Below are 15,710 nucleotides of genomic sequence, written 5' to 3'. Positions count from 1 at the left end.
AAAGAGCCCACATCACTCCAATTCTGCGATACCTCCACTGGCTTCCCATAAAAGCTAGAATCACCTTCAAGACATTATCTATTATCTATGATCCACAAGGATATTATGGGAAGCGCTCACCTAAATCTTACCTCGCCACTCCGCCTTCACACATCAAAAAGACCTATCAGATATAATTATAAAGGTTCTTTATATACGCCCCCGATTAAAACTTCGCTAGCTAAACGAGCACTCTCCACAGCCGGGCCCACCCTTTGGAACTCATTACCGCCAGATCTTAGACTTGAAACCTGCCATCTAACCTTCAAGAAAAACCTTAAAACATGGCTCTTCCGGCAAGCCTTTCCGGAATCGCGGGAACACTTCGACACAGGTCAAAGAGCAAAATAGTGCAATATAAAGTACACTACTGACCTTATACCCTCAGGACCTTTCTTCCCATATTTATGTCCTTCAACATTGAACACTGGCACCTGTATACCCCTTCCTGCACAATCCAACCTTACCACCAATTATTTGCAGTTATCATATCATTTATTCATGTTATTTGACGAATTTTTGTCGTCTATTTTATATATCTTTTTTACACTTAATATTTATTGATTTACGTTCTTTTGTTCAAATAAGCTGTTGATCGTTTAATGTAACGCTGCACGTTCTCTGTTCAATACTTTGTCTTTTGTTCAATGTAACGCCTTACCGGCGACAGTTTTGTTATATGGAAACCGACTTGATTTGATATGTATATCGAGAATGTCGGTATATAAAAACCTTAAATAAATAAATAAATAAATAAATGGCCCCTTCAATAGCCTGCTTATATGATGCCCAGTTTGAGTCCATGTTTATCTCTGACTCTCCTTTTAAACAGTTCCATCATTTGTGGCTCAGGTATATAGATGACATCTTTCTTATATGGACAGGCACCGAGATTCAGTTTTTTCTTTTTTACGACTGGTTAAACACCCGCAACCCACATCTTAAATTCCACTTCCACTTTCACCGTGAACAGATTCCTTTTCTCGACATTGTGATTAAAGTTCAGGACTCTTCTTTTGGTACTTCATTATATCATAAACCCACCGACCGCAATACTCTTCTTCAATATACTAGCCATCATCCACGCCCACTACGGGCTAACATCCCGGTAGGCCAAGTCCTTCGTCTCCGTTGAATCTGCTCTACTCGGCAGGACTTCATTATAAAAGCAAAAATTATGTCTTTACGTTTCCAAGAACATGGTGATCCTGGACATATCACTAAGCGAGCCTATAAACGTGTCCTCTATATGGGGTCCTTGTGTGTATTATGATTCTGTGACTGTGACTGTATGTTCGAAAAATATATACCATATTGGTGATTGTATGTATAATTAAAAACCTTTTATATTTCTAAGAAATATTGACCAGTAGGTTGTTTGCCACACATTATTTTGTTATTGTATGTTTCCTACATGTGTGCGCTGTTTACTTCACCTGCCTTGTCCACTTTTATAACCACATACAGGTGAGAGGCTGTTCTATTGTCAAAAGGATTATTATGATCAAATGAATCTACTTCTCTTCTGAACTCCCTGTGAAAACTGAATTAGTTATGCACTTGCTCACTACCTTGGTTTTTTTCATAGGTAGTGAGCACATAACTACCTTGAATATCCAAAATGACAGGTGCCTGTCATTTTTGGTTTCACCACTAATGGTTTTTTTGTCCTTTTTTAATCCAGAATATGGTGAAATGCTCCAAAAAACACCGCTTCAGTTTGATGACCTCCTCCTGAATGTTTATACAAAAGGTATTTTGGATCTTTCTTTACCCCTTTCATTACAGACCCTGACTTTTTAAATTGCTTAAAACATCAGTATGCTGATCCTCAAACTCAGAGCATTCATCCCTGTATTTACAAATGGCATGCCAATTATTTTGACCAAAGTTGCACTGCCAGCAAAATCTCATCTTTCCCTGGAAATCCTACATAGAGAAAAGAAAACCAGAGTTCTGGGAAATGTATTGAAGAGTCACATTTTCCAACCACAAGTGGGTTATTTACCCTTCACTTAGACTGTCAGCTCTTTGGTACAAGGAATGTCCTTACTTATGTCACCTGTATGAGATGAGGTAATCATTATATTGTCTTTTTAACTTTCCAGAGCAGCATACACTGTCAATATTATGCAAAAATAAAATCTAATAATATACCATTCTATAAAATGCATCTTGTGTTCTATTAAAATGTATGTATTATGCGTTTAGTAACATTCCCCCATTGCTACTAAAACACTTTAAATGATATATAATAAATACATAGAGCACAACAACATTATTCTTACAAATAAATGAGAGTCATAGAAGGCTAATACTTTTACAGGTGTATTGCAAAATGTAGCCTCTCCCTGGCACTGGCACACCGTCCCCTCCCCTGCAATTTATGATGAAGCATCAGGCATAGCCTCTATAAGAAGAAGACTGTGCATGGTAAAGAATCATATCCTCCAAATATAAGCCTAGATCTTATACTGCAAAACAGGCAGATCTAGAAAAGTTAACCTAAAAATATACATTCCATTATGGGTCCACAACATAAAAGTAGTCTAATCAGACAGAAGACCAAAAGACCTCTATGGGGGCAAAGTTTAGTAGCCTGCCTAGATGTAACAGCAGACCTGGTGAGCAATTTTGAAAAGTACATTATTGTTTGCTTTTCTTGAAGCAGGCAATTTTCAGACAGGCACATTTACCTGGGTGAGTGGTTTTGAAAATTGGGTTCTGTGTCAATAGCAGATGATAATTTGGCAAGTGGAAGATTCCAGCCAGCAAAGGTTGGCAATTACATCGTCAGTAGGCATTGTTGGATGTAGCAATTCTAGGGGCCTTGAGCATTTATCAGACCATGAGGATAACTATGGTAATACACAACATGCAGAATGCAGATCTTGGCAAAAGGGAGTGTGGAAGAAGGGGCTGTAGGACAGCAAACAGATCTGTACCTTTATCAGACTACAGTTAAAACATTAGTATTTGGAATGTCATAAATCCTCCATGATATCTGGAAAATATCTTTGTATAATTCAAGAAATGATAGAGACAAAGGCTGACATCATGTGGATCACCAGAACCTTACGGAAGGAGGCAAAAGACAGAGTCAGATCATCCATTAGCATTCTAGGCAATTGCTAGAGCAGCTACAATTTTGGGGATGGCACTGGGGCTTCTATACATGAGTGCACAAGGCTCAACTCATGACTCTGTTGGTCAGTGCCAGAATCTTAGGCAAGAGAGAATCAGCTTCAAGAAACAGGAGGGGGAGAAGAGAGCCTGGAGTAGACAGAGCACAAAGCAGATCAAGGAAGAGGCATTCCGTTCCCTAATCCAACTGTTCCCCTCCTGTTGTTACTCCCTTCCCCCCTCTCCTGCAGGGAACAGGAGGGGAAGGGTGAAGTTAGGGTTGCCAACTTTTCCATAGACAAGGACTGGACACTTGAGGACCTGAGGAAAGGCTAAAGAAGTTAGGGCTGTTCAGATTGGAGAAGAAACGACTGAAAGGGGATATGATAGAAGTCTACAAAATCATGAAAGGACTTGAACAAGTTAATGTAAATCGGTTATTTACTCTCTCAGATAATAGAAGGACCAGGGGGTACTCCATAAAGTTAGCAAGTAGCTCATTTAAAACAAATTGAAGAAAATTATTTTTAACTCAGAGCATAGTTAAACTCTGGAATTCATTGCCAGAGGATGTGGTTACAGCAGTTACTGTTACTGGGTTTAAAAAGGATTTGGATAAGTTCCTCAAGGATAAATCCATAAACTGCTATTACAGAAATTAATAAGCAATAGTAGCTTATGATCTATCTAATGTTTCGGTACTTGCCAGGTACTTATTATGTGGATTGGCAATACTGTGAAAACAGGAAACTGGGCTTGATGGACCATTGGTCTGACCCAGTATGGCATTTCTTATGTTTTTATGTTCTTATGTACATTTTCCAGTTTCATTGAGATTTGTTTCATTTCCTCTGAATCATCACCTTTAAATATTACTTCTGGCATGGTATCTGCCTTACATCTTTCTCAATAAAGACCGAAGCAAAGAATTAATTCAGTCTCTCCACTATTGCTTCATCCTCCCTTAACGCCCCTTTTATCCCTCGCAGGGTTTTTGCTTTGAATGTACCTGCAAACGTTTTTATTATGAGTTTTTGCTTCCCCAGCAAGTTTCTTTTTAAATTCTGTCTTTACCATCCTTCTCAATGTTTTATATCTAACTTGCCAGTGCTTATGCTGTTTCCTGTTTTCTTCAATCAGATTCCATTTCCACTGACTTCCTATTTAGATCCCCACATCCTCTCCCTCTCCTCCTAGCAAGCAGCTCTGTGCACTCACCAAGAGAAGCCAGCATGCCAAACACCAGGTCCAAAAAGACAATGCAAATTAGAATATGGTATGTTAAATAGCAGGTGTAAAAGCGTTCACACATTCTTGATGACATTCAAGCATATGTTCTTTATAAAATAGCAAAGTATGAGTCAACATCTAAATCACTCCCCAACATGCCCATTTTGTTAATGGGTACTTCCCATGCATATTCCCAAGTACATGTATACTTGGCATGTTTTGAAAATCTCTTGTATGTACATACGTCGAATGTAAGCATATATAAGGTGTTTATACGTGTGAAATGCCTTTGAAAAGTTACTCATTAAATTTTTGCAACTCAAATGCATGACTCTGCATTTCTGGCAATAAATCTTACCTGCCAAATTAGCATTCCTAAAGTTTTGCTAGATCCTTCCTCATGTTTTCCACATCTTCCTGGGTCTCCGCTCTGTTGCAGGTTTTGGTTTCATCTGCAAAAAGACAACCCTTTGCCAATAGTTCTTTCACAATATTGCTTACAAAATGTTGAAAGAACCTATCCATACAGCACATCACTAATAGTAATAATGCCCCTCTCCTCAAAGTGAAGTCCATTTAGCACTACACTTTGTTGCCTACTGTTCAACCAGTTTCTAATCTCAGCACACTTTTATAGCAAAAAAAATTGTATATCACCATTGTTGTGAGTGAACTGTTTAGTGGACCCTTGGTCCGACCTGTGAGAGACTGGGGAGAGGTGTACTATAGTCTCTGGAGAGTGACAGGTCGGGAGGCGGATACCAGGCAGGAGCTGAAGGTGAGGTTCACCCTGGTAGCCGGTACTCCCCCGGGAGGAGCCTGTAGAAGTCCAGCCGCTGGGACTTAGGTGATTCACCCTGGTAGCCGGTACTCCCCCGGGAGGAGCCCGTAGGAGCCCGGCCGCTGGGACTTAGGAGATCACGGAAGCTGGAGCTGGAGCAGGCAGGCAGGGATCAGGAGACAGGCAGGAACTGAAGCAGGCTAGTACTGAAGCAAGCAGGAACTGAAGCAGAACTGGCTACTAGGGATGTGAATCGTTTTTGAACGATTAAAATTATCGTCAGATAATTTTAAAATCGTCCAAAATCGTTAGAGTGCACGATACAATACAAATGCCCACGATCTATCGTCAGGGGCATTTGTATTGTATCGTTAAATAGGGCACACCAAAAAAGGCCCTAAACCCACCCTGACCCTTTAAATCGACCCATCGCTATTTTTTTTTTACGGAGGCCCACGCCGCAAAAAAAAAAAAAAAAACCCATCTGACCCTTTAAATCGACACCCCCCCCTCCCGACCCGACCCATCGCTAATTATTTTTTACGGAGGCCCGCGCCGCAAGAAAAAAAAAACCCATCCGACCCTTTAAATCGACCCCCCCCCCCCCCGACCCATCGCTATTTTTTTTTTTTTACGGAGGCCCGCGCCGCAAGAAAAAACAACCCCATCCGACCCTTTAAATCGACCCCCCCAAAACCTTTTAAAGTTACCTGGTGGTCCAGGGGGTCCTCGGGGGGCCTCGGGGAGAGATCCAGGGGGGCCTCGGGGAAAGATTTCCCAGGCATCAGCTGTTCTAAAAAAAAAAAAAAATGGCGCCGATGCCCCTTTGCCCTTACCATGTGACAGGATATCCGTGCCATTGGCCGGCCCCTGTCACATGGTAGGAGCACTGGATGTCTGGCGCCATCTTTACTCATCAGTCCATATTATACTATGGGCTGATGAGTAAAGATGGCCGGCACCATCTTTAAAGATGGCGCCGGCCATCCAGTGCTCCTACCATGTGACAGGGGCCAGCCAATTGCACCCTCGCGAGATTTCCGGACCTCGCTGAACGACCTCCTGCAGTCGATCTCCTGCCGGCGCCATTTTCCGTACGGAAAACGATTCGCGGCAGGAAATCGCTCCTTGACCCCCGCTGGACCCCCAGGAACTTTTGGCCAGCTTGGGGGGGCCTCCTGACCCCCACAAGACTTGCCAAAAGTCCAGCGGGGGTCCGGAACGACCTCTTGCGTCAAATTGTTTTCGTCTATGGCCGCCGCCATTTTGCGGCGGCCATTTTGAAAAATGGCGCCGGCTGTAGACCTCACGATCTAGTGTGCCGGTTTTCGTGCTCTCCCCCTTCCCCCGATTTAGCCACGGACCGCCGCTACGGAGGACTCCCAGGTAATTTAATGCATTGGGGGGGGGTTCGGGAGGGTGGGGGATTTAATTTAAAGGGTCGGGGGTGGGTTTTAGGGGGTTTTAGTGTGCCGGTTTTCCTGCCCTCCCCCTTCCCCCGATTTACGATTTTTTGATGATAAATCGGGGGAATTGGTATTGTATCGTGGCCCTAATGATTTTTGACGATTTAAAATATATCGGACGATATTTTAAATCGTCAAAATACGATTCACATCCCTATTAATCATGTATACTCATACTACCCAATTACAATAAAATCAATATAATAAACTGTTATATCCTTAGTGCAGAAAATGCTAACACAAGTAATTATCTGAATTTGATCAAAAGATCAATATCCCTTATTCCAATAAACTGTCCCACAAATTATCCTCACTACATTATTATTAGAGCTTCGACTTCTCAATCCAATGTACCATCTGGCTTCAAAAAAACACCCCAATTCAGAACAAACCCCAATAAGTGTCCCTTGTTTCACCCAACCCTGGGCTTCTTCAGGGGAATAATCAAATACCTTTGTGTAACACAAATAAATATCATCAACATATATTCCTCATGTCTTCAAACCACTTCATATGGAGGTTAACCTCTCTCCTCTTTCAATCTTGAAATATATTTCCATTGATTCTGCAATACTGTTAAACTATTGTCAAACATGATAATCTCCAAAATGTTCTTAATACAGAAATCCTTCACCTTCTTACTTAATGTTCTCCCCATACTATGCCGCTCAAAAATGGTAATACCAATTCAACATGCCATTCTTAATACAAAATACCTATAAATAAACGAGAAATGAAAACTCAGTATAAATACTTATTTATAAAATATTCAAAATACACTCACAATGAAGTTTTAATAACATTCCATCTATAAACCATATCTTCATGCAAATGGTTTCAATCATGATATTCTCCCAAACTAAAAAAAGACTGCAACTATCTTATACTAACTCACAAGATGTTTCCAACTCAGTCTGTCATTTTAGGGCCCATACCAAGGATGCTCAGTTTATTTATAAGTCGTTTATGCAGAACCATGTCAAAGGCCTTTCTGAAATCCTAATTCCCTGATCCAATTCTCTGGTCACCCAGTCAAAAAAATTGCTTCACTTTTTTGAAGGAGTTAATAAACATGTGGATAAAGGTGAACCTGTAGATGTAGTCTTCTTGGATTTTCAGAAGGCGTTTGACAAAGTTCCTCATGAGAGGCTTCTAGGAAAAGTAAAAAGTCATGGGATAGGTGGCTATGTCCTTTCGTGGATTACAAATTGGCTAAAAGACAGAAAACAGAGAGTAGGATTAAATGGACAATTTTCTCAATGGAAGGGAGTGGGCAGTGGAGTGCCTCAGGGATCTGTATTGGGACCCTTACTTTTCAATATATTTAGAAATGATCTGGAAAGAAATCCGATGAGTGAGGTAATCAAATTTGCAGATGATACAAAATTGTTCAGAGTAGTTAAATCACAAGCAGATTGTGATAAATTGCAGGAAGACCTTGTGAGACTGGAAAATTGGGCATCGAAATGGCAGATGAAATTTAATGTGGATAAGTGCAAGGTGATGCATATAGGGAAAAATAACCCATGCTATAGTTACACAATGTTAGGTTCCATATTAGGTGCTTCCACCCAAGAAAGATATCTAGGCGTCATAGTGGATAACACATTGAAATCGTCGGTTCAGTGTGCTGCGGCAGTCAAAAAAACAAACAGAATGTTGGGAATTATTAGAAAGGGAATGGTGAATAAAATGGAAAAAGTCATAATGCCTCTGTATCGCTCCATGGTGAGACCGCACCTTGAATTCTGTGTACAATTCTGGTCGCCGTATCTCTAAAAAGATATAATTGTGATAGAGAAGGTACAGAGAAGGGTGACCAAAATGATAAGGGGAATGGAACAGCTCCCCTATGAGGAAAGACTAAAGAGGTTAGGATTTTTCAGCTTGGAGAAGAGACGGCTGAGGGGGGATATGATAGAGGTGTTTAAAATCATGAGAGATCTAGAACAGGTAGATGTGAATCGGTTATTTACTCTTTCAGATAATAGAAAAATTAGGGGGCACTCCATGAAGTTAGTGTGTGGCACATTTAAAACTAATCGGAGAAAGTTCTTTTTCACTCAACGCACAATTAAACTCTGGAATTTGTTGCCAGAGGATGTGATTAGTACAGTTAGTATAGCTGTGTTTAAAAAAGGATTGGTTAAGTTCTTAGAGGAGAAGTCCATTACCTGCTATTAATTAAGTTGACTTAGAAAATAGCCACTGCTATTACTAGCAACAGTAACATGGAATAGATTTAGTTTTTGGGTACTTGCCAGGTTCTTATGGCCTGGAATGGCCACTGTTGGAAACAGGATGCTGGGCTTGATGGGCCCTTGGTCTGACCCAGTATGGCATGTTCTTATGTTTGTCTGACAAGACCTACCTCTGTTAAAATCAGGCTGCCTCACATCTTGTAAATTTCCAGAATCTGTACCATCCTCTGTTTTAGTAACGATTCCATTAATGTTCTCACACAGAGGTCAGACTAACTGGCTTAAAGTTCTCAGTCTCCAACTTACTTCAAATTTTGAGAAGAAGAACCATAACACCTGTCTCCAGCACTTCAGAACTACTCCCAAATCTAAAAAAACATTGAAGAGGTCAATTAGTGGAGCTACCAAAACCTCTGTGTTCCCTTAATACCCTCAGATGTATCCTCATGAACATAGTTTTTTGGAAATTGAGGTTTATTTCACTTCCAACCCTATTTCAGTCCATTTTCTGTTATCCTAGTAATTCAGCTTTTTTCTCAACAGCCTCTACATATTCCTCCCCTTCACCTCTGAGTCTCATAATGCCACTTTTGCATTTCCTTCTATCACTAATGTATCTAAAAAAAAATTCTTGTCCCCCTGTTTTACTGTCTTTGCTATTTTTCTTCCATATACATCTTCACTCTCCTGATGTTGCGGTCCTGCCCACGAGGAGCGCGGGCAGGCTACTTACCTTCCGCGGCCAGTCGGGCTGTTAACGCTATCCTCTTCGTGGCGGGTGTGCCGCCATCGCCGGGCTCCTCCCCAGCTGCCTCCAGCCCTGCGAGGCAGGGTCGAGCCACCGGAAACTCTCCCATGCGGCCGAGACAGCTGCTGCCGCTCCTGCTCTTCCCCGACGCGATGCACTCGATGCCGGGGTCCTCGCCCGGCAGGGAGGCCGTCCCTGCCGGTGCCTGCATCTTCTACAGCTGCCTGCTCGTCCTGCAGCCTTCCTTCTCTTCCTGCTCTGTCTTCTTCGTGGCTGGAAGTCGCTCCAGTAGCCTGCCCTTCGTCCAGCTTCAGGGCAGGGCTGCCCCGCTTCTGCCTTGCTTCCTCGGCCTTCCACATGGCTGAAGACGCCACCAGCTTCCAGCTTTCTCTTCATCCAGCTTTCCTTAGGTGCGGGTGCGTGCCTCTCGTCTGTTTTTCAAGGGCCAGCCAGGTGTGGCCCTCTGCTGACCCCTCCCTGGGCGTTGTCCTCTTCAGCCCTACAAAAGGGCTCAGCGTCCATTCCAGCTTTGCCTTCGCAAGGAGTTGGTCACTCCTGGGATCCTGCTGTCCTTCGCTCCAGGAGTCGTCCTTGTTCCAGCTCTTCTTCAAGGTCCTGTGTTTCCTGTTCTTCGTTGGAGCTCCTCATCTTGTCTTATTGTCTACGTTCCAGTCCTGATGTTCACCTGCTGTTCCAGATGTCCGTGTTCCAGCCCTAAGGTCTGTCTCCTGATCCAGTATCTGTGTTCCAGTCCAGATGTTTGTTCCTGATGTCCGTGACCCAGCTCTGATGTTACTTCTCCTGATCCTGAAGTCCGTGATCCTGTCTTGCTCTCCTGAACCCCTGGTTCCTCGTTCCTGAATCTTCTGTACGCTTGGTACCCCGTGGCAAGCCATGTCGTGATCTGCGACCAGCCCCACGGGCGGGCTGAGTAAGGCGCTTCATGATGCAAGCCTTGTACCTTGTTCCTGAGTCTTCCGAAAGCCAAATACCTTGTTCCTGAGTCTTCCGAAAGCCAAGTACCTTGTTTCTGAGTCTTCTGAAAGCCTAGTACCTTGTTCCTGAGTCTACGTCTTTTCCTGAGTCTACGTCAGTACATCCAAGTACCTCGTTCCTGAGTCTACGTCTGTGCCTCCAAGTACCTCGTTCCTGAGTCTACGTCTATTCCTGAGTCTACGTCTGTGCATCCAAGTACCCCGTTCCTGAGTCTACATCTATTCCTGAGTCTACGCATCCAAGTACCTCGTCCCTGAGTCTTGTGTGAATCTCCATGTTCCAGTCTTTGCTGCCCTGGCCTCCATCCGGCTTGCCACTTCTTGCCTACCCTGCGGCAGGTCCGAAAGGGCTTGGAACGGTTGGAGGACTGTTCATAAGACCATCATTGCATTGTTGGTCTTCCGAAGCATGCAGGTCCGGAGGAGGGTCAGTATCTCCAGTCTCGCTCCTGTCCAGCCCATGCTCGGGCATGCCTCGCCTACTGTGGCACTTCTTCGGAGTTCCTCTGAGGTCGAGCCATGGCCCAAGAACACACACCTCTTGGTAAGTGGGACCGCTCTCCTAGCGCTCCACAATACCTGATTACTTTCTCAACTTCTCTTAGATATTGTTGCCTGTCTTGCTCTTTCTGTGATTTATAACTAATACTTGGTGTGAGCAAACACGATAACAAGACATGCATGGACATCACCAGATAGTAATACTGAAATTCAAATCAATGATATAATCATTAAGAACAGATTCAGTAATGGTACAAAGACTGCAAAGAGTAATCCTGGAGCAAACTGTGAATCAAATCACAGTCCTGTCCAAATCACAGGCATCGCAATGGATCAGGCAGAGGTAACCAAACCCCTGCCTGATCCAATGTGGGGTAGCAATGCCCTGCTCCTCCCGATGTGAGCCAGCAGCAGGAGCAGCAGCAGTGCTTTAGTGAAGTCATCTCCTGACACTAGAATTTGAATATATATCATTTTCTTTGGTGAGTTGTGTGGGTCAGTGGCTTAAGTCCATTGTTAGGGGAAGTTTTGTGAATGCAGAGTTTGCCACAGAACTGGAAGTGTGGGATTTATATTGAGATTCTCTCCCTTCCTGTATAGATTCTCATGTCCATATAGAAGGATTGCTTGAATGAGGTTATCAAACAATTTTAATGGTACTCGAGATAGTTGAACCTGGCTGAGGCTTTTAAAATTGCAGAGAAGGCCCTGGGGACTTTTTCTTATTGTCTGAAGTAGCTAATTTAAAGACCTGAGGACATGTTGTGATGGTGGACATGAGTGTGGGGATGTTATTTTGACTTGCCCCACCCCCAATTACTTTTGCCTAGACATGCCACTTGTCTGAATCCAGGCAAATATGAAGTTAAAGAAAAAAAATGTGTGAAAAAGGATAACATAAACTGCAATCTGGAATGTCTCAAGTGCAGTGCAACAAAAGCAGAGCTCCAGAACCAATTACAAAAATAGATTCAACCCAAACAGAATTTGTTTACAAATGCAAACCTGCATAGAGAAAATAATAACTTGTGAAAAAGCAGAAAGGAAAGGGAAAGAAGCATGGATAGCTACTGAAATCCTAAATAAAATGTCAATAAAGAAGCGTTATAAATGGCAGAGCAATGAGAACAGCAAAGCTAAATATAAGAAAGTAAATCTAGAACTTGAAAAAGGTTGTAATGAGGCAAAAGAAAGATGCTTTTAAAACAAAAATGTAAAGAACAATATAGTCACTTATTAAAAAGTTAAAAAACATATGACAACTGTAGAGTGGAATTAAGTGTAAAAGATAGGGAAGTTTATTTAGTATAGAAGAAGGAACATAAGAACATAAGAAATTGCCATGCTGGGTCAGACCCAGGGTCCATCAAGCCCAGCATCCTGTTTCCAACAGTGGCCAATCCAGGCCATAAGAACCTGGCAAGTACCCAAAAACTAAGTAGATCCCCATGCTACTGATGCAATTAATAGCAGTGGCTATTCCCTAAGACAATTTTCAAAATAGGGGAAGAGAATATAGAAAAACAAAAGCCCAAACCCTCTATTTACTAATAAAGAAAATATAAGTAAGGTCAATGAGGAGAAAATAAAAAATGTGATAAAAAGTGTGCAAAAAAAAAAATAACATGCTAGGAGCTGATGACATCTTGTGGAATATCTATAGAATGTTGGAAAGGAAGAAGATAAATCTCTCTTAAATTTCATGAAATGGATATTCAGCACTGGAGAAGTCTCAGAAGACTCCCTTGTCAATATCTTTATTCCAGTTTTCAAAATGAACAAAACACTGGTACACAGAGATTACAGGACAAGAAGTTTGATGTATCATGATTGTAAGATACCTTTGTGTTATGCCTTGGGAGGTGGACCCTTGATCCGGCGATGAATGTGCGTCCAGCCACCGGAAGGCGAGGCCGACTCCAAGACTCACAAGAGATGGGAGAAGGGAAATCTGGATGCAGGCGCCTCCTGCAGGTCGTGTGGTCCAGATAGCTGGCACCTCCAGCAGGTCATGGGATCAGGAGCTGGCACCTCCAGCAGGTCAGGGAAAACAGAGCGGAGCTGGCGCCTCCAGCAGGTCGTGGAATCGGTATACACAGTCCAGCAATCAGAGCCAAGGGGAACTCCACAACCGGTCCCAAAAGTCCAGTACCAAAGAATACTCCGCGGCCAGTCCAGGGGTCGTGAGCCAAGGATTCTCCGCAGCCAGTCCAGGGGTCGAGAGCCAGAAGAATACACCGCAGCCAGTCCAGGGGTCGAGAGCCAAGGACTCTCCACAGCCAGTCCAGGGGTCGAGAGCCAGAAGAATACACCGCAGCCAGTCCAGGAATCAAGCACGGAGGGACAAACACAGGAACAGAACTCAGGAACAAACCACGAGAGCTAAGATGAAGTCAAGGCAAGGTCTGAGATGCAGACCTTGCCTTTAAATAGTCCCCAAAGGCTGGAACTCCAAGAGAGGAGCCAATCCCAACACAGGAATGACTCCTCTAGCAAATCCTCTTCTGCCGCATATAGCCCTAGAGGGGGCGGAGCCAGAAGCCCCAGGAGGACGGCCGATGCCGCGGCCATGTTGAAGTGGCGAACACCCGCTGAAGCAGGACACCGTTAGCGTGGACAAGGCGGTCTGCCGCGCCGGTAAGAGCCGGGCCCCGGTCGCGGCTTGCCGCCGCCGAGGGCCATAACACTTTGCAAGTCATTAAAAACATATTGTAACAGCAGAAGACCAAAATATAGTATTTACTTATTACAAATGGTAGATGAGAAAAAGTATTCAAAAGAAGAAAGATTCAGATCTTTGTTTTAATATTTTTGTGTTCAAAGTGTAAATAAATATATAAAAAGTTATTTTGAATTCAATGCAATATTACATGAACTCATCTAAGAGGATACTATCGCTATAATAAGAAGCATTCTTTATGTGTACCACATCATTTCAATATCAGCAAACAACATATACCAAACCTTGTGCAATTTCTGCAGTAAAATCCTCTCAGAACATACTATAAACAGTAAAATTAGCCTAGAACAAACATTTGGCTCCATGAGTTGCATTCAGAAGTGCTGAAAGAGGAATCTACTATTCAATTTTTTCTTCCCACACCCTGCATTTCCCATAAACGACTGCATTTCCTCCTATTAAATTTGAAAACAGCAATCTAACATTATGGGCTTGATTCACCAAATCTTTCCTCTCATTCTGTGTCTAGGCGAAAAGGCCTTGAGGAATCAAGTCCTTGAAGCATTTCCTTACAAAACCTAATCACATCCCTTTAATCTTCCACTCATTTACTTTTCAGATTCATCAGCTCACTTATTCCAGACATTTCTTCAATTTTCTTTCTCCCCCTTGTAAACATGCATCCTTTCATTTAATCTCCTGCATTCATTTTAATAAGCATTCTATATACAAGAACCATTTCCCAGCTCCCTGAATCTATTCTGCACCTTTCTCCAGAACAAACATATAAGCAACCATCATAAACTTCATATCAAGACTGCAGCACCCTTTCAGATTCCAACATTTTGGCACCTTTCAGTAACTAACTTAATACATTATTTTAACACCATTAACATTATGGATATGTTGTTATATACCTCCAAGACGCTCCTAAATTAAGCATGCAGGTTTCCAATGCTATCCTTCCCCTCTCCCCTTATGTTAAGCCCCATGCAGGTTTCCAATGCTATCCTTCCCCTCTCCCCTTATGTTAAGCCCCAATTTCTAAAACCCTTATACCATAGATCATACTCTCATATTACAATCCTTATTACATCATGCATTTTGAAGCCTTCTCCAAATTCTCAAATGAAGCCATGGTCATTAATAGAGCTCAATTCATCGCATTTTAGAACAGCCCAACTCAGATCCACTGTGAAAATTAATTAAACTGTGCAGCATAATCATGCACATTTACACCTGCTAGACCACTTTGGGGTAGATTTTATAAAAGTACGCCCACACGTACTTTTGTTCGCGCACCAGGCGCAAACAAAAGAACGCCGGATTTTAATAGATACGTGCATAGCCGCACGTATCCTTTACGCCTGAGGCAGGCGTAAGTTGCGTGCTCTGGGCCGGCTGCCAGTGCGCCATGGTCCGGTCCGGGGGCTGGTCCGGAGGCCGTGGCCACACCCCCGGAACGCCCCTGATGACGCACCGGCCACGACACGCCCCCGACATGCCCCCGACATGCCCCCGATGGTGCGCATGCCGTGACACGCCCCCAGCACGCCCCCCAGGAAAGCCCTGGGACTTACGCGCATCCCGGGGCTTTGCGCACACCGGCAGCCTATGCAACATAGGCTCGGCACGCGTAGGGGGAGCTTGGGGCAGGTTTTCGGGGGGTACGCACATATCTTACGTGCGTACCCCTTTGAAAATCTTCCCCTTTATGTGCTTACATTCAAAAATAAAAAATGTGTGCTTAAATGATTTCCCTACCCCAGCTCTACCCCCAGGAACAATTATTTACAGTATGTGTAAAAGTGTGAGCAAAATTGCTTCCATGCGTACTTGTACACATACAACCTCTGAGGTGATTTTCAAAAAGCCCATTTACATGCGTAAAACAATGTTTTACAAGCATAAATTCATTTTTAAATGACCCCCTTAATGTCCAGAAG

At 43.1% G+C, this 15,710-nt stretch overlaps 1 long non-coding RNA gene across 12 annotated transcripts in view; it reads right to left on the bottom strand.

Moving 5' to 3' along the window:
* Nucleotides 1-15,710, bottom strand: part of LOC115090657 — a 117,965-nt gene that overhangs the window by 21,856 nt on the left and 80,399 nt on the right. For all 12 annotated transcript variants that reach the window (XR_003856456.1, XR_003856449.1, XR_003856455.1 and 9 more), the window contains one exon: nt 4,751-4,844. This is a non-coding gene — a long non-coding RNA (uncharacterized LOC115090657). The remainder of the gene's footprint in view (nt 1-4,750; nt 4,845-15,710) is intronic.

This window comes from Rhinatrema bivittatum, chromosome 4 (assembly GCF_901001135.1).
Source record: "Rhinatrema bivittatum chromosome 4, aRhiBiv1.1, whole genome shotgun sequence".
NCBI lineage: Eukaryota > Metazoa > Chordata > Amphibia > Gymnophiona > Rhinatrematidae > Rhinatrema > Rhinatrema bivittatum.
Note: the sequence above shows the minus strand (reverse complement) of the source record. Positions and strands in the feature narration are given on the sequence as shown.